Source organism: Cyanistes caeruleus, chromosome 2, assembly GCF_971803275.1.
Source record: "Cyanistes caeruleus chromosome 2, bCyaCae1.hap1.1, whole genome shotgun sequence".
Classification (NCBI taxonomy): Eukaryota; Metazoa; Chordata; class Aves; order Passeriformes; family Paridae; genus Cyanistes; species Cyanistes caeruleus.
Window position 1 is genome coordinate 76,160,735 of NC_141702.1, and position 22,887 is coordinate 76,183,621.

Consider the following 22,887-nt stretch of genomic DNA (forward strand, 5'->3'; position numbering starts at 1 on the left):
TTTTTAGTTTGGCAATCATATGCTGGTATTTGTTAATCATCAGTGACAAGTTGTAAATCTACCCAGTGTCATGTCCTATGGTTTCCTTTTAGAATGGTTCCATTTATGTACACTATGACTTAAGAAATGGCTTAAACCCTACTTAATTGTTTTTTTTTCCTTAACACCTTTTCTGAACCCCTGCCCCCTCTTTTTTTTCCTGAAGCTGCTTTCTTCAGAAGTATCTGAAAGTAATGTACTGTGAATTTTACCATGATTATTTAATAGACTTTTTGGGAAAGAGTTGATAGTAACTGTTTGGACATCATGATGTCTCAAGTGTGCAGTGAAGTACAATTAGATTAACTCTTATTGTTAAATGTCAAAGCCTGCTCCGTTTTTTTTTTTTTAAATCTTACTTTTTTTTTTTTTTGTGCTCCAAAAATTCCTTAAAATATTACAAATCTCTCTCTTTTCAGTAGGCTGATTAGACTGGAGAGTACTGACAGGGGTTTGGGGGCTTTTTTTTGCTGTTTTGGAAAGGAGTCTAAGACACAGATTCCTTTTAGCATTGTGATCATTCACCGCCATAGGCTATCCAACTGCTTCAGTTGTAATTTCCTCAGTTTCTTTCCACATAAGATAATTAGACCTTAAAATGTCACTTCAGCAGCTTTCCTGCTAGCCTTCCTGTCCTATATATTTATGTGATTAGAGATTCAGCTAGGCATCATTTCTTTCATTATTGCATACATCTTTTATTCCACTTAGACTTGAAATAACACAGAAGATTGACCTAAGTTTTTCTATGGTTCACAGGAATATTCTCAGGGATATTTTTTTGCATAGGAAGGCATATTCTATCTAGCTAGTCAAAACATGGTTTTTAAAAAGTATGAGAGCTCATTTCTTCTTTGCACTCAAAGCATCCCCACAGCAGATGAAGAATGTTTTTCTTCATCTGCCAGAAAATATGACCAACTATGTATTTTCTTTTCCTCATCATGATTATTTCTTCTTCTTATACTCATCATCTCCAGATCTGATTGCTAGGGTGCTAGTGGGACCAGAATCCCAACTTTCCCCATTTTTGAGCTTAGTAGGAAGCATGAAGATTCTCTTGGGTCAAAGTCAAAGGAGAGAAACAGGGCATCTTCAGCATATAATATTAACAAAATAGACTTTGTCTTAATTACCAAGACGGAGAACACATAAAACCTAATGAAAATTTTCATTTCTTGGTGGTTTGAAGATTCTAAAAAATTAACAAGGATCAGTTTTACTTAGAAGAAACTGAAAAGTATTCATAATGTGCAGAATAAAAGTAATTCTTTTAGAGGTTATGACATTTCTCACTAAAATTATGTCTAATTAAATCCATTTTCTTGTGTTGTAACCTACACACTTATAATCAATTCAGTTTAAACTGAGACCACTAATTTACTGTGTACAGGCTCCTCACACAACAAGTGGTGTTGCAGAATAAAAGAGAATGCCTTACTTATGGGACTTCAATGTATTAGGGTGCTTCTTTCCTAGCATACTTTGATGCAGTTTAATATGGTATATATGGTATTCTGAGCAGGGACTGGAATGAAAGTATCTAGTTTCAAGGGGACTGCTTTAATAAATTTATTTTTATCTTATTTCTTGTTATTTCTAGAAGCCTTGAAAACATTGTTTTAGTTGAAACCATATCCCAAAAGCATAAATTTCAGTGCTATAATGGAAAAAAATCTAAGATTTTCATAGCACAGATGAGTGTCTTGACTTCTAGGGTACCAAAATACGACATTTGTTATTGAGAAATGTATTTCTGAAATTTTTCAAAGAAATAAAAAACCCAAAATAAATTAATGGGGAACTATGAAGAAACTGCTCCATGTAGCATCTAGGAAAGGAATTTATAATAAAATTATTAATAAAACTCCAAAGTGCAAAATTGTATAAATGTTTTGCAGGTACATCAAAGTGAAATGTTACTGTCTCCTTACTTTAGTCAAAAGTAATTGTTCTAAAACCCCCAAAACTCACAACTATGCACATTAAAAGTTGAAAAGTGTACATTATAGACTAGAGTGATAAATAGGTTGATTACTAATATTGGTAATTAGCCGTATGACACTTTCACTGGTAATTTTTTATTTATTTACTCCCAGCTCCTTAAGGAGGACCAGAGTGTATCAGAAAATCTAGTGCCATGAGCAACAAACAGCTACAATTACTCAGAACAATGCAATACCAAAAAAAAAAATAATTTTTTTTTGAGTTCTAGTAAATTTTTTGGAAAGTAGGCAGAGTCTCAGGGAATCATATTCTTTGTATGCTTAATATAGTTTCCATTATAATTATATTATAATTACAGAATCACAATCACCACTTTCTAAGGACAATAAAGAACAAAATAGATTTTATATTTATAGATTTAAACACTCCCCAACCACACAAGAACATGTACACAACATATGCAAACCTTAAAATTCATAGCAATTTTGGATATAATGTGGCAATGAAGAAAAAGTCAGCTATGTTAGCTAATACATAAATGTGACGCCAAACATACACAAGGAGAACGCCCTAGTTATGAGGTAAAGTCCATCAACAGAACATCACATTCCTCCTCTCAAAAAAGCTGGGATGATGATCAATGTATAACTGCTTCTTCCAAGGAGAAGTAGCACCACTGACTTCACAACCCAGACATGCATTAGAAGGTGAGCACAACTATGGATGCTAGCTTTGGAACAGGCTGCAGGGAGCTGCAGAAAATGCAGGCCCATGGCCTCTCGGTCCTGCCTGAGAAGCTAGCCTGGGAATTCAAAGGAGGATTTCAAAACAATCCTCAGAGACAGAAAACAACTGCCAGGTGCTGTTTATCTGTCCTCTTGTTTCCTCTTGCAAGAGAGGGTCAGGAGGGCAGTGTGCCCCTGACCAATGATGGTGATGTAGCACTTTGTTAACCAATAAGAGTTTCCTTTCTGTACTTTCCACGTATCTGTCTATAAGACAGGCCTGAAGCAATAAACTAGGGAATTCTCATGTTGAAACTCCCTTGAGAGTTTGTGTCGTTCTTCCTAGCCGTTCCCAATCGGAACGACATACAACATCAGCTTAAGGCACAGATACTAGAAAGCTTGTGTATATAAATTTCAATAGTTTCAGTACTGGGCATAAGCAGCAATAACTGCTATTTGACTCTATGTGTAAGTATCTTCTTATCTAGACCAATTATTTTTTATGAAAATGCTAGGACTTTAATTAAAGGAATCACAAATTCTTGCTTTCATAAGCAGTATTTTTCTGTAGCTCAAATAAATTGCATAGGCAGCTTCTGGTAACTTTGTCCTGGAGGCTTTGCTATTAAATCTCAGTGAAGCAAGTGATGGAGAATGCAGGTAACCTAGGCTATAATTCAGTGTAATTCAGATGCACCAGCATTTACCATGCTCCTAGATGCTATTCTTGTTTATTAAGCTTTTATTTTTTTTAAGAGCTTTAAGTACTTTATTATTCTAATGTACATTTTGCCAGAAAGTTCAGACTGTCTTTTCCTGAGACACATCTGGACTATCAGTTGCTTCAATTATTTGTCTGGGGCTTCATTTCCTAACACAGGTACTTATGTCTACTCTAATTCTGTATATCCTTGCAGCCTCTCTCAGACCAGCACCTCTTAGAGAAGAAAATTAACTTTCAAACACCCAGTTTGAACTTCCAGACACAGGAATCATACTTTAAAGACCATGCCAATCAAAGTAAAACCATTTCAATTGTTTTAATCATAAAGAAAAATATTTTTAAATACATTACCTAGTAGTTAGAAAAAACAAAATTCCAGAAAAAGTTTCAATTTTCAGTATCACAAAGCATAATTTTATTGGGACCTAGTAGATGCTTGAGGTAAGATAGAAAAGATAGAAGAAACACAGTTAACATAATCTAATTGTAAGAAGGAGTTAAGGGAAAAGAAGGTAGCTTTTTAAGTGCCAGAACAGAAATATGAATAATTTTACTCCACATAAGTTGCAAGAGAATCAATCAAAATAACCATAAGAACTTGTCAGAAAGCAGCTCTTCCATGAACAGAAATGAACAAGAATTATGGCTCTGAGGCATGGAAGTTTTTAAATTTTTTTTTTCCTTTGATCTCAACAGACCATTTTTCTATACCTAACCAAAAAAAAGAAAAAAAAGAAAAAAGCCTTCATGATTATGAAAAAACCTTTTCCAATATGGAGAAATGGAAGCCTGTTTGAAGAAGCATTGAAAACAGAGTTCCAATAGATGTGACATTCCCTCTCAGTTTAGAATTTTTATGACTTTTTTCAGCATACACAGCAATTTTGCTGGTGGTCATTTAAACAAATTATCTTTCAATGTCCATCTTGCTGCTAGATATAAATACAGACACTAGGATGAAGACTGCAAGGCGTCTGTCTATTCTGAACAACATTGTATGGTTTGCTGTCATAAGGCTATTTTTTTCTTTCATTATGTCCTTTGTAATTTTCTTCTGTCAGAGGAACCAGTTTTCAAGTAAGCTAACATAGACACTGAAAGATAACTGGAAATTTGAACCTGATTCTCTACATGGCAAAATTTATTTCAATTTTCATAGTTTTCTCCACCTTTTTTGGTAGAAGAAATGCTCTTACCAGTAAAGAGTAAAAAGCACAATTGATACCCCAATAGAGTGACAGATGGAAAGTAGCCAGACATTAAGCTTCATCCATCTTTTCTTCTTGAACTCTCTCACAAGATAAACAAAATCATGAGAAAGAGGATCCAACAAAGAGACTGTTGTAATGGAATATTATGCATTAAAAATCATTGTAAAGACATTTAGGATTTGTAGTGAAAAAAATTGTTTCTAACCTATTACAATTATTTTTTTTATTAGTTCTATTTTCCTTGACAAATGCAATCAACATATACATAATCTAGAAATAAAATTTGAAGATAGGGTGAATACTAATTTATATAACCAACAAAATCAAAACAGAAGCTCTTCTTCAGCTCTGTAACAGAAACTGCAACTTCAAAGTTAAACAGAAATCGAGGAAAACAGACAATTTTATTTGATGCATATCAATTACACCATCTCAGAAAGAAAAGATGTCTGATAATTGTGAAGTAAAAATGTGAAAGAAAGGTGAGCAGTAATCATTATTTACTTATCAGATTTATTAAGTTTTTAAGAAGAAATTAATTTTGAGCAATACACCATTTGATAGTTCAGTTGTCAACTGAGAGCAACTAATAATAACACTGATGGAAGTCAGAATAAAGTACTACACCTAATCATAGAATAGAATCACAAAATCACTGAGGTAGGAAAAGATCCCTAAGATCATTGAGTCCAGTCCTTAACCCAGCACTTCCAAGTCCACCACTAAGCAATGTCCCTAAGTGCCACATCTTCATGTCTTTTCAATACTACTTTCCAAGATATGCTGATTCTACCACTTCCCTGGCAGCCTGTTCCAAGACTTGACAACCTTTTTGGTGAGAAAGTTTCCCTAATATCCAATACAGACCTCCCCTGGTGCAATTTGAGGTTTTGTTGTATAGCTTTTTACTTGGGAGAAGAGACTGACCTGACTACACCCACCTTCCTAGTAGCTGTAGAGAATGATAAGGTGTCCCCTAAGTCTCCTTTACTCCTTTAACCTGCTGGTAGTTTTTAATTTTACTAGTTACAAACATTTCACACAGTTTTTCTATCCTTTTTTTTTCCATATTGAATTCCCTACAAACGTACATGGAAATGGCTTCTAATAAGAAGGTGTATGGACAACATTTACATTTCTGGGACACTTTATTTCTGTGAAAAAGAACTGTGATGCAATGAAAAATTATTTGGTACCCATCCATGTAACAAGAGCTCTCTTGGTGAATTTATGAGATTACTGGAAACAATGAAAATCTCCAGCTGATCATATATTACATTTTGCATTTTATGTGCCATGTATTTGCAATCTCATGTTTTATTTTCCAGTATGAAAAAGCCATGGTTGTAAGTTACTCTTCAAAGTCTTCAATGTAGTCATTCTGCTCTCAATTATGCTTTCTTTTCCAAAATAAAAGATGGTCTTCCAATAAATGGTTAATTTAGATGGATTGAAGAGACTGCTTAGAAGGTTTACCTAATTGAAACTGTGCTTTACTATAAACCAAATGCCCACATTAAAAATACATTGCCAAATTGCTGAAAATATTTACACAGCATACCAGTACAATAGATAAGAGTGAGGGAATTCAGATAGCCTCATAAACAATTTTGAAAGAACAGAAGGTAAAATCATTTAAACTCACTGAGCCAATTCCTTGCTGAATTGAAATGAATTACTTCCTTTAATCCTGAAAAAAACGAGGCTTTAAAATTTCAGGTTTATGTCACCTTTTGTTTAATATTTATCAATCAAAATACTTTCAGCTAGTAATAAAATAAGGAAGAAATTATGGTTATTGGTAAAATCACAGCTTCAAAAAAGCTCAGTGAAAAATGCTTAGGATTATATGGTATTGCTACAAAAAGAAACTGCAAAGATGCCGAGGCACAGCATGCAATCAGAAAAAACTAATTTTCAAAATTAAGCCAGATTGTAACTGGCATAATAAAAACATTTATGTCAGACACTGGAGTTTGCAATAATAAAGGGCCTTAAAAAGGCTTTGATAATCTGTAAGAGATTATCAGATTAATCACAGCTGATATTGGAACAAATCAAACATCTGATGCCATATATTAAAATCTTTAGATATGTCTTCTTTAAAAATATTAAATCCTAATATCTCAAAAAAATAAACAGAAAAATGCATGTGCATAATAATAATAATAATAAAAAAACATTTTGAAAACCTAGTGAGGTGCCAGTGGAAAATTCACTTTGAGGCCAGTTCAATGCTGAATAAAAGTAGGGTTTCAAGCATCTGAAAGGACACAAAATTTATCTTCTATTTGTATTCATATTTTTATTCTGTCCTATTAAAATAGCTATTTCAGTATGTTCTTTGTTGTCAGGCCTTTCTTACTGAGATCGAAAAAACAAAACCATAAACCCTCTCCCTGCGTCCCCCAGATGGGTTGCAGGACAAGTGTCATTCCAAGGATCATTAGCAGGCAACTGGATTATCAAAATCAGGAGCACCTACATAAAAAACTCCAAACTTTCAAACTTCTGGTTTTCTTTAGATCCTCAATGAACAGAATCTATTCCTGAAAGAATACAGAATCAATTTGAAATAAGTTGACATATATATTTTTAAAAATAGAAAAAAGAAAAAAAAGTTTCAATTAGCCAATGGAATTGTAAAAAGCCAATGCCAAAAAGTATGGCTTTATGCTCAATTTTTTAGTGAATTTGCCAGTTTCAACAGATAATAAGAAAAGGACAGAATGCATTCGTAAAGCTATAGGTTCTGTGAAGATCAAAACCATATTGAGTAACTGCATAGTGAATTTGTGAAAAACAAAATTAGAGCAATGACAGGTAAAACTTATTTTCAAAACTACTGAAAGTGTTGACATCTAAAATCTTAATTGCAACTACAGCTCAGTGACATAGTAACTTTTGGTCAAATAAAGACCGAAAGTTATTTCAGTTTGCTTAAAAGTTATGCAAAGATAAATTGCCCCTCAATAACTCTAATGATAGATTTGCATTCTTTTTTTCTCATGTATTTTCTCTTTAAACCCAGAAGAAAAGGGTCATTATTTATCATGTCAACCTATGAACTGGATTAGACATGATGAAACTGCAGAAAAATTGAATCAGAGTAAAATATTCTCACATAGGGACAAAGACTAAATGAAAATAAAACATTAGCAATTATCACTATGTGATAGATATTTCCATGCCATTTCTGTAGCTTTCTCAGAATATTCTGCCTGAATATTCTTCCAAGCTCTGTAGTCTTCTGAGTGAAATAATTACCTTCAAATATTTCTATCATGTACGTAAGATGAATTTAATTTTTTAAAAGTACAGATACAATAACCCTGAGCTTTTCATTTTGAAATGGTGTTGCACAATGCCATCAGCAGATCCTGTACTTTTACTATGGCTTCTAGTGATAAGGTGCTATGAATTTGCTTCTACATCATTAAGAATAGTACAGTAACACACATTTTTCAAGGATTCAAAAGCCATATAGATGAGACCATCTCAGAAAACAAAGAAGTCACTTTTTCTCTGGCATGCTTTATTTTCACTCAGAGGAAGAAACTGATCCAGAAGGGAAGTATTAGTAAAATTTTATGCTGTTTAATACCTTAGCATTTCTGCATACTAAGGAATAAACTTGGGAATATGACTGTACAGAATATTTGATGCTGAGAAACAAATTAATGTGAAAATCAAATACATTACTACAAATCTTTGCTCCAACGCAAACACAGTATAAATTTGCAACTAATTTTAGAGAATGACAGAATATGCTGAGTTGGATGGGACCCACAAAGATCTTTTGAGTCCAACGCTCAGCCAGCAGCAATTCCCGAGAGTCACACCATATGCCTGAGATCATTGTCCAAACATTTCTTGAACTCTGTCAGGCATGTTGCTGTGACCAATTCCTAAATAAGGAAAATATCAGTGCTCAAATTTGAAGAAAAACTTCTCCTAAAGTTGCAGAAGCAATGATTGTATTGGAATCAGCAATGTTGCAGTAATTATTATTGATGGCATATTACTGAAACTGCCTGAAATGTGGTGTTCTGATAAACACTCAAGACTGAAGAATTGTGGTATGATTGATCCGTGCCTTGTCTTCACCTCCTACATCTTCATTGATTCATTCGTTCCATGGGGCTTGCTGTAGCCAAAGCAGGAAGAGAACATGGAATATTGCAGTAGTATTGCAATAAAAACCTGTTAAGTAAAACAGCTTAAAGACATTTTAATTAATGAACAATAAACTAAGTTTTTACAGGAAAAATACAAGAACTGGAATTATTCACAGTGATTTTTTTGAAAACGGCTCAGAAAAAGAACAGTATTATTATGCTAGAAGGGAAGAATATCTAACCTGGAGTTACTCCCAAAAGTCCAATCATGACTGGGAGATAAAAGTAAAAACGAACAAAATTAATAGATTAACATTCTTCTGTAAAAGCTATTTCTAAAGAAAATATGAGAGCCTTAAATAATCTGATAGCAAGAGAAAATACAAGAATGTTAACCTTCCAAGAAGTAGATTATTTCCTAACAGAAAAAAGCGGAACAACAAAAAAAATGCACAAACCAGTAAATACAGGGAAGAGATAAAAAATAAATTAAATGCTTATCAGTGTAATAGTTTTCCTGCTTTTAGTTAATGACATTGAAAATACTGCATGATGTCCAACACACTGGTCTATGTACCCTAATGCATTAGGAATGGAAAAAAAATATATTTAACTAGATAATTAAAACAACAGAGAATAAACAATATAGAGATATTCTGTGCAGTATAAATTATATTGTAAACTATATCACAAAGGAAATATGATGAATGTAGAACTATGTAAGAAAGAAAAAGGGAGAGAGTGCATACACACTCAGCCTGAACATTTTTGCCCAATACACCTGAATAGAACACCAAATAAAAACTGAATGTATCACAAAGAAGGAAAAAATAATCAAGAATCCTCTAGAGAATAAAGAAATAATTCTCAATATAATGGGTTTAATAAAGAATTAATCCTAATGGTCTTTTTTAAAAAAAAATATTCAATGTGATTATAGAAAAGCTTATACTTTGGAGCCATAGCTCCATTGCCTAAAGTAGGAAATCATGCCTGCCAGTGAATTTTTGAGGGATCACTGTCAAGTGCAAGCTTCAATAGTGGCTTTACTATCTCAACATTACTATGAAACAGCTCTTCTAACATCTCACTACTGCTTAGAGTTTCCTTCTCCTCCACTCCGCACTGCTTGACATACATTCCCAACATCTGACTTTTACTGGGTGATGTGCCTGCCTGTGAGTGTTCCCTGAACTGATTAATCTGAATTATTTTGCAGAAAACTAATCTAGGAGAAAAAAGTTAATTGTTTTCTGTTGGCTTAGAAAGCCAAATCACCTTACTCTAGTCTCAGATGAAAAGGAGAGATGGCACAAGAGAGGCTGCAAAATGAAGACCAGGGGAGAAAGAAAATGATAAACAGTAAAGATTTCTAGGCAGCAGCACAGTTCACCTGCTCATGGAACCATACCTGCAGAAAGAAGGATTTACTGCTGCTTTTGGAAGCTGGTGGAAATGTTTCCTGCAGGGCACACACACATTAATGACAGGGATGTCTTCCCCCACTCTGGAACAAGACAACTACAAAGGAACTCAATCTATGTAACACTTTGGAGAGCTCGATAAATCATCTGAATGCCCCATTAAATCCTATTCAAAATTGCTAATTGCCTGAACTCTATCTACTCCAGTAAATATTAAAAGCTGGCTCAGTAGTTTTGAAAGAAATTTCACTGAAGCAAGGGGAATTAAATCCAATGGGCTCTGGACCAAGTCTTCAGGGTACATCATTAACACACATCTAGAGTTGGAAATTTTCCAAAATATTTCATTATGCACTAATTAGTCTAGAACAATTTTTTCTTTTAAGTTCTTCCACCTTTAAGTCCATATGGAAACATATGGAGGGGAGCATTCACATAAAGATAATTATTCTAGAATAATTATACTTTGGAAAAATCTAAAACGCAAACAAAATCATGTAAATATTCCCTTTAAATATGTCTTGCAGTAGAACAGATTTACATGTAATGCAATAAGTTCTCTTCATTACCTTTTCCCAACTGCTGCTATTATATATCAACAAAATACTTTACATCCACTCTCTACAGGCCTTGTTTAGTCCATTGTATACAAGACCAGAGCTCATTGCTGCTTACCACTGCTATTACCACTTTCACTATAGACAATTTTTCTTTCAATCCCTGCTTTACAACACACAGACCCTACTTGGCACATTTGGCCTGCATTTCCTGCTTGCAGACTGTATTAAGCTGTAAAAAAATACATTTTCTGGAACATTTGCAATAGTTAAAAAAAGCCATGTAAGGAAGCCTTGGGAAATCACAAAACCAAGCAACTTTATCACCAGGAAATAGCCTATACCTTATTGAAAATTACAAAATTTGCTTTATAGGAGGAGTTAATTTTAGAAATTTCAAAGTGAATGTTAATTTTTAGTATCGAAATTCTTTGAATCTAGAACCTATAAGAAATCTGGTTTTCCTCTCAAACAATTATTACAATAAAACAGATCTTTCAAAATTTCCATTAAATTAAAAAAAATTCAAATTCAACTTTTTTGAATAGAAATTTTTTTAAATTGACTCTGAAAAAGCTCTATTATATTTAGCCTTCACAAAAAAAATAAACAAAAAAAATACAAAAAGCACTAAACAAGCAAAAAACTACCAACAAAGAAACCTACCTCAAAAGAATGTCAGTTTCACTGTAATTCTTAGTAAAATTCAAATTAAAGACTATCTTTGGTAGATGACGTTCTTTCACCATCACAATAATTACTTCCAAAAATGGCTAACTACATGGGGCTGCCTCCTGTTCACTAAATTCAGGTGCAGGTACAAGGCTCATTTTACTTTTTTAGAACAGCTGTTCCTAGAAAGGAATTAATCTGAAGATATGGACATTATACATAAGCCTTTATGACAATTTTTATACTGTTCTTTTTAAAACTGATGCAGTTATATGTATCAAGAGTTAAAGAAGAATCTTACCAGAGACTACATGCCTAAAATGTGATTAGATTACATAGCTAAAAAGTGTTTTTCTCAGTTCTTTTAAATTATAAACATCCTTAATTTTGTTGATATATAAAATAAATCAGATAATATCTCACTGTCTTCAAGGAACAAGAAAACACTAAGTGAAAATGCAAACTGTAATAGCAAACACGTATTAAGTGAACATAACAGATTTTGAGCCAGTTGGCTGAAATTACAATTATTTTGTCTCTTCATAAATTACTTCATATGAAGATCTTCTGAGACTTTAGAAATATCAATGAAATATATTTCAACTTTAAAAACTGGATTGCTGCCTCTTATATTATACAGAGCCTTGAGACAAAAACAACATAGGTTCACTGATCAGAGCACAGATTAATGATTTTAAAATGCTTACCAGTAGAAGGTAAACTAAACCAAAATGCAGACAAGATTTAGAGCCCTTCTGGAATTTACAGGCATAATGGTTAAAAGAAATGTAAATATTTACAAATAGACTGGACAAATGCTTGAATTATCCAAAGCACATGAAAAATATGTGAAATTAGTAGTATTATTTATTCCTAAGAAACTTCTAAATTTTAAAAAGGAACTTAGGCAGTCTTTTGCCAGATATTTCTGCAGAATTAAGAATTGTGTACTAAGCAACCCCACCTAGCAATAAAAGAAAAATATATGATCAAATATGGGCAAAGTTAAAACAGCTATTTTAAAATTTCAGAAGTAAGACATTAGAAACTGTCCTAAAGAGTAAAACCTGCTTTGTTACTAGAAATTCATAATCTTATTTCTCCATTAGCCTTGGTGGATATTACAGCAAAATAATCAGTGTTTTGTTTACATTATCCAACTTAACACTGAAGTCCATTACTGTAATCAAGTAAAAAAAAATAATACACTTTTCCTTTTTATGGATCATTCAGTAATGCCTTAAACTTTCCATTTTCAGGAACTGAAACTCTTAAGTAGGAGACACTACAGATCCTCTTTACACAGAAAACTTGAAATTTTTGTTCTATTCCAAATTCCAAATGGAGATGAAGCTTAAACGTAATAGCTAGGAAAAATATGACTTGTTGTTATTTTTCTTTTCATTAGGATTAAAAAGACAGTACTTTTTCCCAAGAACTGACAAATTCACTTTGTCCAAAATTATCCACACTTCCAAAAACCTCTTCAACTCCTATAAAGAGTAATGTAATAGAACATCTGACTAATCCAAACAACATAATACAAGTAGAATTACAATAATTGAAGCTCAACTGATGCTAACGCCTAGCTTTCTGAAGAAATAAAGACACAAATGAATATTAAAATTCACTGTAATTTTAATCAGTAATATGCAAAAAAGGCTGTGACTTTCTGATATGAAATAGTCCTTGACTTTCATAATTCTTTAGCACTTTCTTTTTTCATTTTGCTGATGTATGTTATATTTTAAAATCAGAAGGATAATGGATGTGCTTCTTAAACTGTAAATTGGGTTTTATATCAGAGACCTGTCACCACCACGACAGGTTGACCTAACAGTGGTCTTGCATTTGCAGCTCTCCTTCATGGCTGCTTTTCAAGGTGATAGGTCAGTCTTTAGAAATGTACAGATTTCTTGATCCCTTGGGAAATATCTTACAGTCCTAACATGTACTGCTTCTATGATCTTTGTAACAGATTGAAAGCAGAGGTATCCCTTGCTGTCACATACATTGCTATTAATCAAGGGCATTTAAGTTTTGGGAAAATAATATAAATTAAAATAACATTTGATTGATCTACAGCCTCTAGGGCAAACATCAAAATTCAGGAGAAATGCTTAATTTCTCAGTGTTACTGATAACTGCAAAACAAAAACAAACACCTAACCTTACATACTCATTAATTTCTTTGCTATGCTGATTACTCCAAGCCTAATGATAATGTTTTTTTAAACAAAATGATAATGTTGCATAAATCTACTCACGCTGTGTAAGACTGTTTTGTAGGTATTATTAAACTTGATTGATCATAATCTCTTGAAGGTTATGGTATCACTCTGCTGATGATATTGCACTATAATAAAACATGGATGAAAGGAAAAAAAGTGCTCAGAAAACTGAAAGCTAATTATTTCAGAATCTGCTCTCTACTCTGTTTTGTGAACTTCCTTGCTTGGTTTAGATAGCTGCAAAAATATTTAAAATCTACCTTATACAGAGTGTGCTGTTTGGGTAACTTTTTAAAAAAGACTAAATATGATTCTTTTTGCATCACATAGTGTCTTTCTACCGCAAAAAGTTCATTAAACTACTTTCAAATATGTTCTTGAAATTTATAAAAATAAATGACATGGGAAATGCATTAGTCACTGCTCACTCTTCTGACATGACTCTTCCAACCAAGCTCTAAAATGGTATATATTCTCAAAAACATATCTGTTTGCAATCAACAGAAAACACTATCATAATTTATTTTAATAACTGGTAAGTGTTCACAAGTAATTGTGCTGTGAAAATTATGTATCAGTATATTTTCAAATTAAAAACCAATAAAAATGTACACTGTACTTAAATCATATTTTGACATTTTGTCCTGCAGTGTTAAGTATCTAACAAAGTGAGAATGATAAAATACTGTTCTTGGGAGCTGAAAATACCATAGTAAACCTGCTGTAACAATTTGGCCTTCTTTTTCAACTAGCAATTAAAAGTTTGCATTTTACTGAGGGGGAAATGAATGTTAACACTGCTTTGAGATGAGATAAAAGAAACTTACTTTGAAATACACTCAAATAATAGACTAAATTTGTTTGTACCCATTTCAGGATGTCACTACTCTTCTAACTAAAATGTATTTTAGCATGTTCAAAGCTGCATGGCCCCAACAGCCTTATTCTTGCTGCAATGTTTCCTTTTCCTCTCTTGCCTTCGATCTAGCTATGCACTACATAATCATAAAATTACATTCATGTTCACGGAAAAAAGGGATTACATTTCTGCCAATTTATCGTGCTAAAAACCAGATCCAAATATATAAGTTGAAATCTTTTCATTGTTGTCACTTTCCCATTTGACATGAAAGCAGTAGAAAAGGTTAAGGATACATATGTACATATAGAAGCTCTTGTGAGAAGTGAACCTAAATTTCTTCTGGAGAATCCAGCCTTGACTTTACACCTCTTAGCCAAAAGTCTCTAAACACTAGCTTATTAGATAGAGGATGGCAGCTGTAGCTGGCACAGGAGCAAGTCCCAACTTCATTTGTTCAGAGAATACTGATAACCGATTATTCCCTGAATAAGACCATCCAATCTTTCAACTCCAAGTGAATGAGGGTACCTTCCAGCACTTGTAAGCCAAAGATGACAAATATAAGTTGATGTGATACCATATGACACCATATGTTTCACATTTCATATTGCAAGAGGCACCTAGTCAGAACAGAAGTTTCATCTTTTTATGGAAGTTATCCTCAAGATGCTATACAGGGAGCTTAGTGACTAAGCTCTGGATACCATGTTCTTCCTTGGGGAACAAGAGCCTAAAATTCATGACTGCATTCCACACCCATTGGTGGGACTTGCAAAGCCTCTTGATGATTAAATGCCTAATCAAACAGCTGGTACCGGGCTCAAGACGCAGTGCAAAACCACAGGGGTTTTGAAAGAGGAATGTTATACAGTCATCACCACACAGTAAACCTGACTCAAGACCAGGGCTTCATTGTGGAAAAGTGCCAATCAGTTATATTTCTCTTGTGACTGGATTGGGAAGAATAAATCCCAGTAACATATGACTACAATAAAATTTTATATATGAGAATAAGTCATGGCATGCCACACCAAATTAACAGGAAATATTTTAGTGAATTGTGTCTTTTATAGCATCTTACCAAATACAAATAGCTACAGAAATCAGCATTAATCTTCCATAGGTTTGCATGAATCTCTACCAGGGTTACCCCTGGAGAGTTAAACTAATTAGTTAAACTAATCTCAGAACATTAAGAATTAGGGATTAAATTAAGGATTAGATTAGGGAAAAAATCCTCAGTTTTTTCCTTTGTGTTTTTCTAGATCTACTAGACTTCATAATTATGTCCTAATTTACAATTTTTTCAATAACATAACATGCATCCCTATATAGTATATATAATTAGACTTCAAGAAACTTTCAAGAACAGATTTGTCTGGATAACTATTTGAAGAATTTGATATTGATATTGATATTGAAATTGATATAAAACAGCAAGTTGAAATTACATCTATAGAGTAACCGAAGTTCATTCTTTCTCATGGAGAGCTAAGTGAATAGCTACACTGAGATATTAGAAATAGCAAAATTCAGACTTAATGAAATAATCCTTATTTTTTCTGACAACACCTAAGAATGTTACATCAAAAGAAAAAGCCGTTCGACAGTCAATTGTTTAGCACCTTCAAGATACCAAGTATTGATAAAAGTGAAAAATATTAATTTAAAGATGCTTGCAAGACTTATTTTGAATCTTTTAGAGACAGTGAATTATCAAAAAAACATTTAATTTTTTAAAATAATAATTATTCTTAATAAAGCAATAATAGAACCAAACTAGTGATTGAAAATCAGAGACAGTCATATGTCTCTAGACTTGAATTGTGTAGTTGTTATTGTTCATGTTGTTAATTTTTGTAACCTTTATAAATTAAGGCAATACCACATATTCAAGCACAGAGATGTGCATGTTTGCCTTCTTCTTGGAAAATCTGGTATACATACTTAATTTCCAGTTTTACAATGAAAATACCAAATAGAATTAAAAACTACACAAATATAAATACATATTCAGCTGAGTTATGTTTCTTTATGACAGTAATTTATGTGGTTAACATCTTAATTTAAAGAAATGAGGGAAAAAAATTGAAAGGACATTGCTCCAATAAAAAAATCCAGCTTATCTACTGATACATATGAACAAGTTTATTGCTTTCACATGATAGCTGGTTCTGAAACCTTCCAATTCTCTTCAGCTCTAAATAGTGGAAAACAATCCAACACTGGGGCTCTTGTGAGTGTATTCTTGTTATCAGAAGAATAATCTAACCTAAATTCACATCCACACACCCACACACATATATATATTAAAAGCTAGTCAGGGCTATTAACTAATCTTAGAACACTAGCTCAAGACGTAATTTTTTTTTTTTTCTTTTAAAATTAAAACATTCCAATGTGTCTGATGAGGTGAAAAATAAAAGTTAAAATTCTCAAAATAAGTTGACCAAAGACTGAAATTATCTGCATTTGGAGGATAAAGATATAACTAATGAAAGTTTAGTCAAGGTTCAGCTTTTTCAAAAAGTAGCATAGCTTTTCTAAAAAGAAATATTTTTGCTTATGGTCCATTTCAGTTGCCTCTTTTTAGAAGCAGTATTTTTAAAGAAAATTTATTTAACCATTTAGTTAGCAATTCAGTCAATCAAAAGTTTACATAAAATTTCATAACTATTTTTAAGACTCCATGAATTCTCAGCATATAGACTGCATATGAGATTTTCAAAAATCAACATTTGCAAAACCCACATAATTTAATTTTGTAAATTAATATTGCAACAAGTGCTTTTTCTCACTCAAGCTGTAATATAAATATACATCAAATAATTTTCCATTTACAGAGAAGTAACAGAAGATAAAAACCTGTTGATTGCAACGGTAATTACTTATTGCTTCTTGATAGCTATAAAGAGAGAACAGTAAAGAGTAAAGCATAAATACATCCTATGTGCATTATTTATTGGTACAGCTTCAAAAAACAAATGCATTTGAAACAATTAAATATACTCTAGCCTTAACAAATTCAGTGAGAAATCTTACAACTATATTTTAACCACAAAAAAAACTTCAGCACCCTTGTTTTCCTGATTAGTCAGCCCTTTGGTATGTTAAAGAGTCCTCTAAAGGCAAGTTTAAACACTTCTACAGTGGCAATATAGCAAAACAAATTGTTCTAATAATGGAGAATTCCTAACTGGAATTTTCTACTGTTTTGTATTCTCCTCCATAGTACCCAACACCACAATAATCTTAGCTCCTTTAACATTTCTTATGACTTTGCCTTGCTCACATTTTCTTTGGCTTTGTTTCTCCACCTTTAGAAACTAGATTTAAAAACACAACGTATTTTTGTAGAAAGAAGGATGGAACAAAAAAAAAGTGATTTGGGAGAATTTAAGAGAGCATGAGCAAGGAAGCATGTAATACTCTTTAAATATGCACTAAAAGAGTTCCTTTTGCAGACAGAGTAAGATGGGAGTCAAACATCCAGCAAATTGAAGAGGCAGAAGAAAATGCTACAATATTAAAAACTGTCAGAAGGGCTTCAGTCACAAGAAAGGATAGGTAACTCACAGAAGCTTTTCTCTTCTCAGTTTGCCTCTTTAGACCTACTAAACAGAAACAGAACATGATCTGTGAACAGGATTAGCCAGCAGAATTTATGGCAAAAATAGCACGAATCACAAAGAGAATTAGACAAAATGAAAAAATTCTTTATGCTATGAAGAAGTCTGAGAACTTTGATGGAATGAACATGCAAATTTGATAACTATTATCATGTGATAATTTTAAGTCTAATTTGCATACAGTAAAGGATGCAAATATAAGGGTTGTCATCACCATAATGAGTTTGAGTTACATTGGTTTCACATAAAAACAATTTCATTATATTGTTTAAGTTTTCTTTCATTCATAGCACTTAGCATATTAGAATTTTACAACTAGATATTCTTGTCTTCACTGCATGCATGGACACAACAATGGTGAAGAAAGACATACACTTTACCAGTGCCAGGGGTACTGAAAGAAAGAAAGATATACACTTTTTAATATACACTATATTAAAAATTATTGGTTATCAACAGTATTTTCTGATCAAAAAAATTTTAGCATTCCTGAACAAAAATTTCCCCAAATAATCAGAATAAAATGCATCTAACATAATATACATTTCTAAAATCTTATTTTTCCAGATATTTGCTGATTAGATTTCATCACATTTGTCTACACAAAGTGACTGAGGAAAATATTTTAATATTGCTAAATGAGGCAGTAAACTAAACCCAGCAGAATAAATAGTGTGCATGTAATCTCATTTCTAACTCTTCTATGTTTATCCTGAGGACCAAATAATAAAATTCACTGGAACATTATAAAAAATTATAGCACACTGTGAACACACAAAGAAGTAGTAATTAAGATACTATAGGCAATGTGGAATCTGGAATTTTCTAATTTTGATATGCTTTACAACTAACACAGTATTTGTTCCTATGTGCTCTTTTAAAGGAATAAGCAAACAAATAGTTCCACCTTTGGCAAATGGAACAACTCCTTCCAGTTTCTTTTTCTCCCCCACCCTCATTATTTTTGTTGGAATATTAAGATGCCTTCTGGTCCATGTAGTGCTTTTGTCAGAGGCAGAGAAGAAGGAAGAAAAGAAGGGAAACAGAATGCCAGAAATAAATGCCTGGACATGGGGCAACATTTACCAGGAGTAAGAACCAAGCTTTGTCTTCTGCAGGCATTCTGCTGTTTTGTCAAGGGTAGGGTAAAGCTGAGTTCTAAAAATATGACAGCTTGGGGTTTCTTTGATCCAGCCCCACCCCTCCCAATATACAGAAGTTCAGAGAGCTCTCAAGCATTCACTTTGGCGGAAGGGTCTGTCTGACTCCAAATTTTGATGCAGTATTACTCTAGTAGCTGGCAACAGTTATTCTACAAGTAAGAAAGGAAATCCCAAAATTCAAGTTTATATATCAGCCAAAGCTGAAGAGAATTTCATGTTACAAAAGCTGAAGAGAATTTCATGTTACAAAACACACACACTATAGCTTATAGGGTTTAATTACAAGATGTTAAAGTACTGCTGCAAACACTGTAAATGTAACAACTTACCAAAAAAAGAATGTAAGAATCTATTAAAATGGTAAATGCTATGCCATCTAAGTACTAGGGCTGCTAGCAACACCCCTATGAGCTATGAAGCTGTGCTATGAAGGCTCTAAGGAGAGGGAATGCAAAAAATACTGCCATTATGAACTCTTGAACATTGCTGAGAAAATCAATCTTTTGGTGAATTTTTTTTTATACTAATTCTATGCTAAAAGGTTAAGTTCTTTAAAAGTACTTACAAATGATCTCCACAGATCCATATAAAATAATTAGTTATGTCAGCATGGTAAAAAATAATTATAAATATGCTTTAATATTGCATATACATTTTTCATGCATATTTATACCTTATCTAATTGCCATAGATTGTTTTTTTAAATTATGACATATCCAAATGGAACAAAAACAGAATTTGAGAAATGTATCGAAGTAACTTAACTGTGAATCACCTATCTCTTTTTGAAAATACAAGAACACAGTTATTTATGTCTGTACAGATGTCTGTATCAAGTAACTAAGTAACTACATGTATATACAATTCAGTAATATATGTACATACACAATATTAAACATAACTAGACATGTTAAAAAACTGATGCACCCATGCTATGAACATTCTCCACTGTGAGCAGAAGGGTTATCACAGCACATATTAGCACACTCTCTCCCAGCTTTCCCTGAGCTAACACTGAGATGGAATTATCAGTAGCTCTGCAGTTTCTGGCACAAAAGCATTCATTCAGATTCCCCAGTACTAACCACAGCAGCTTCCCTGTAATAAATTTAATGCCACAGCAGCATAAATTTTTACATTCCTACTCATGCTGAAATCAGACATATACCATGTTTACAGGCAAATCCTTAATATCCCAAACAATTTTTATCACGATCTTTGATGATCTGTGTTCAAAGGGACACCTATGATTGTACACAGCTCTTCTGGCTTCTACAAGGAAAATGAAGATGTTCATGGGCTTAGAAGCCTACATATCTACAAGTCTATGGGTGGATCCACCCCACAGTGCTGAGGAATCTGGCAGAAGAATTTACCAAATCAGTCTCCATCATTTATCATCAGTACTGGTTAACTCAGGGAGCCCATGGCTGGAGACTGGCCAGTGTGATGACCATCTACAAAAAGGTTTGAAAGGAGGAACAGGAAGCTATAAGCCTGTCAGCCTGACCTCAGTACCAGGGATGATTATGGAACATCTTGAGTCTATTCACATGGCACATACACGACAAACAAGGGATCATGCCCAGCCAGCACAGGTTTAGAAAAGGCAGGTCCTGCCTGACCTACCTGATCTTGTTTTATGACCAGATGTCCTGACTAGTGGTTGAAGTGGATGTTATCTATCTGGACTTTAGCAAAGCCTTCTATAGTCTCCCATGGCATTCTCCTGGGAAAACTGGCAGCCCATGGCTTGGACAGCTGTACTGTTCACTGTGTTAAAAACTGGCTGGATGGCCAGGTCCTGAGAGCTGTGGTCAATGCAGTAAAGTCTAGCTGGCAGCTGATCACTAAGTGATGTTCCCTAGGGCCCAGTAATGGGGCCAGTTCTGTTTAACATCTTTACTGATGATCTGGATAAGGGGGTTCAGTTCACCCTCAGCAGGTCAGCAGATTACACAAGGGTAGGAGTGTTGGTCTGCTGGAATGTTGGAAGGCTCTGCAGAGGGATCTGGACAGGCTGGATCAACGGGCAGAGACCAATTGTATGTGGTTCAATAAGAAGTGCTCGGTCCTGCCCTTGTGTCTTAACAACCCCATGCAGTGCTACAGGCTAGGGGCAAAGTGGTTGGAAAACTGCCTGGAAGAAAAGGACCTGGAAATGCTCATCGACAGCTGGCTGGACATGAGCCAGAGTGTGCCAAGGGGGCCAAGAAGACCAATGACATCTGTACCTGTATCAGCAATAGAGTGGCCAGCAGGATGGGGGAAGTGATTATACTTGGCACTGTACACTGTACTTGACACTTGTGAGGCTGCACCTAAAGTCTTTTGGCCAGTTCTGGGCTCCTACTTCAAGAAAGACGTTGAGATGCTGGAGCAAGTCCAGAGAAGGGCAAGGAAGCTGGTGAAAGGTGTAAAGTGTAAGTAAAGTCCTATGAAGAGTGGCTGAGGGAGCTGAGGATTTTTAGCCTGGAGAAAAGAAGGCTCAGGGATGACCTAACCACTCTACAACTCCCTGAAAGGAGTGTTTAACCAGGTGGGAGTTGGCCTCTTCTCCCAGACAGCCAGTGACAGGATGAGAGGACATATCCTCAAGCTTTGCTAAGGGAGAGTCAGTTTGGACATCAAGAAGAATTTCTTCACTGAAAGAATGATCAGACATTGGAATGGCTGCACAGGGAGGTCATGAAGTCACCATCCCTGGAAGTGTTCAAGAAGCAATAATGGATAAGGCACTCAGTAGAATGGTTGAGGTGACATGGTGGTGATTGGTCAAAGGTTGGACTCAATAATCTTGGAGGTCTTTTCCAATCTTTATGATTCTATGATATCTGTAGCTCAATACAAATACAGTGGTCTTAGAAATTAATGATAAAAGCATTCTGAGAAATAGAAATAGCTTTGCATAAAATAATAATAACTAAATTCTATTTAATTAAATAATGAACTTCATTAATTCATTAATGAATTAACAAAGTACAGGAAAATATCAGGTTCTATGTACTTTCTTACTTTTTTTCCCATAAAATACTTGTTAGAAAAAGCCTAAAAAAGCCTAACCTACAATGTCTGTAGAGATGGTACTCTACAGACATTGCTTTAATTATGGAAAAGCACGGTCAGTAATCAAGCAAATGTTACTATAAGAGCATTAGAGTAAATAGATTCATTATTTATTCATAGGCTACACTGAGTATAATTAAATTATACATTCTGATGAAAAGGAGACATTTTTATTTGACACGCTGATTTTAAAAAAACAAAACAAAACAAAACAATCATTTTTATGATTTGCAAAAAAGAACTCATTCCTTGACAACATTTGGGGAAAACAGAGAAAGAAGTTGACATCCTAATATTTTGTCGTAGAATATTAACGTTATTTACATTTTACCTTAATCACAATAGTGAGAAGAAGTTGTTTATACATGATTATTGTTTGCTGAGTTAGGTTGGTGGCTCTATTTAGTTTTGAGGTACCACACATGCCATCATTACAATTGACAGTATGGAATTGTTATTAACAGACAAACTAAAAACTGAACAAGCCAGCAAAACTACTTTTCAATTTAACGTCAA

The 22,887-nt window shown here is 33.7% G+C and overlaps 1 protein-coding gene and 1 long non-coding RNA gene across 6 annotated transcripts in view; both read right to left on the bottom strand.

Annotated features, from left to right (window-relative positions):
• The window catches only part of PACRG (parkin coregulated), a 219,075-nt gene that overhangs the window by 173,629 nt on the left and 22,559 nt on the right, over positions 1–22,887 (bottom strand). The window lies entirely within an intron of this gene.
• LOC147654937 (uncharacterized) lies at positions 7,663–11,108 on the bottom strand. The gene is made up of 2 exons (XR_015283483.1): positions 10,179–11,108; positions 7,663–8,796 (listed from the first exon to the last, which is right to left on the bottom strand). It is a non-coding gene; the product is annotated as an uncharacterized LOC147654937 (long non-coding RNA).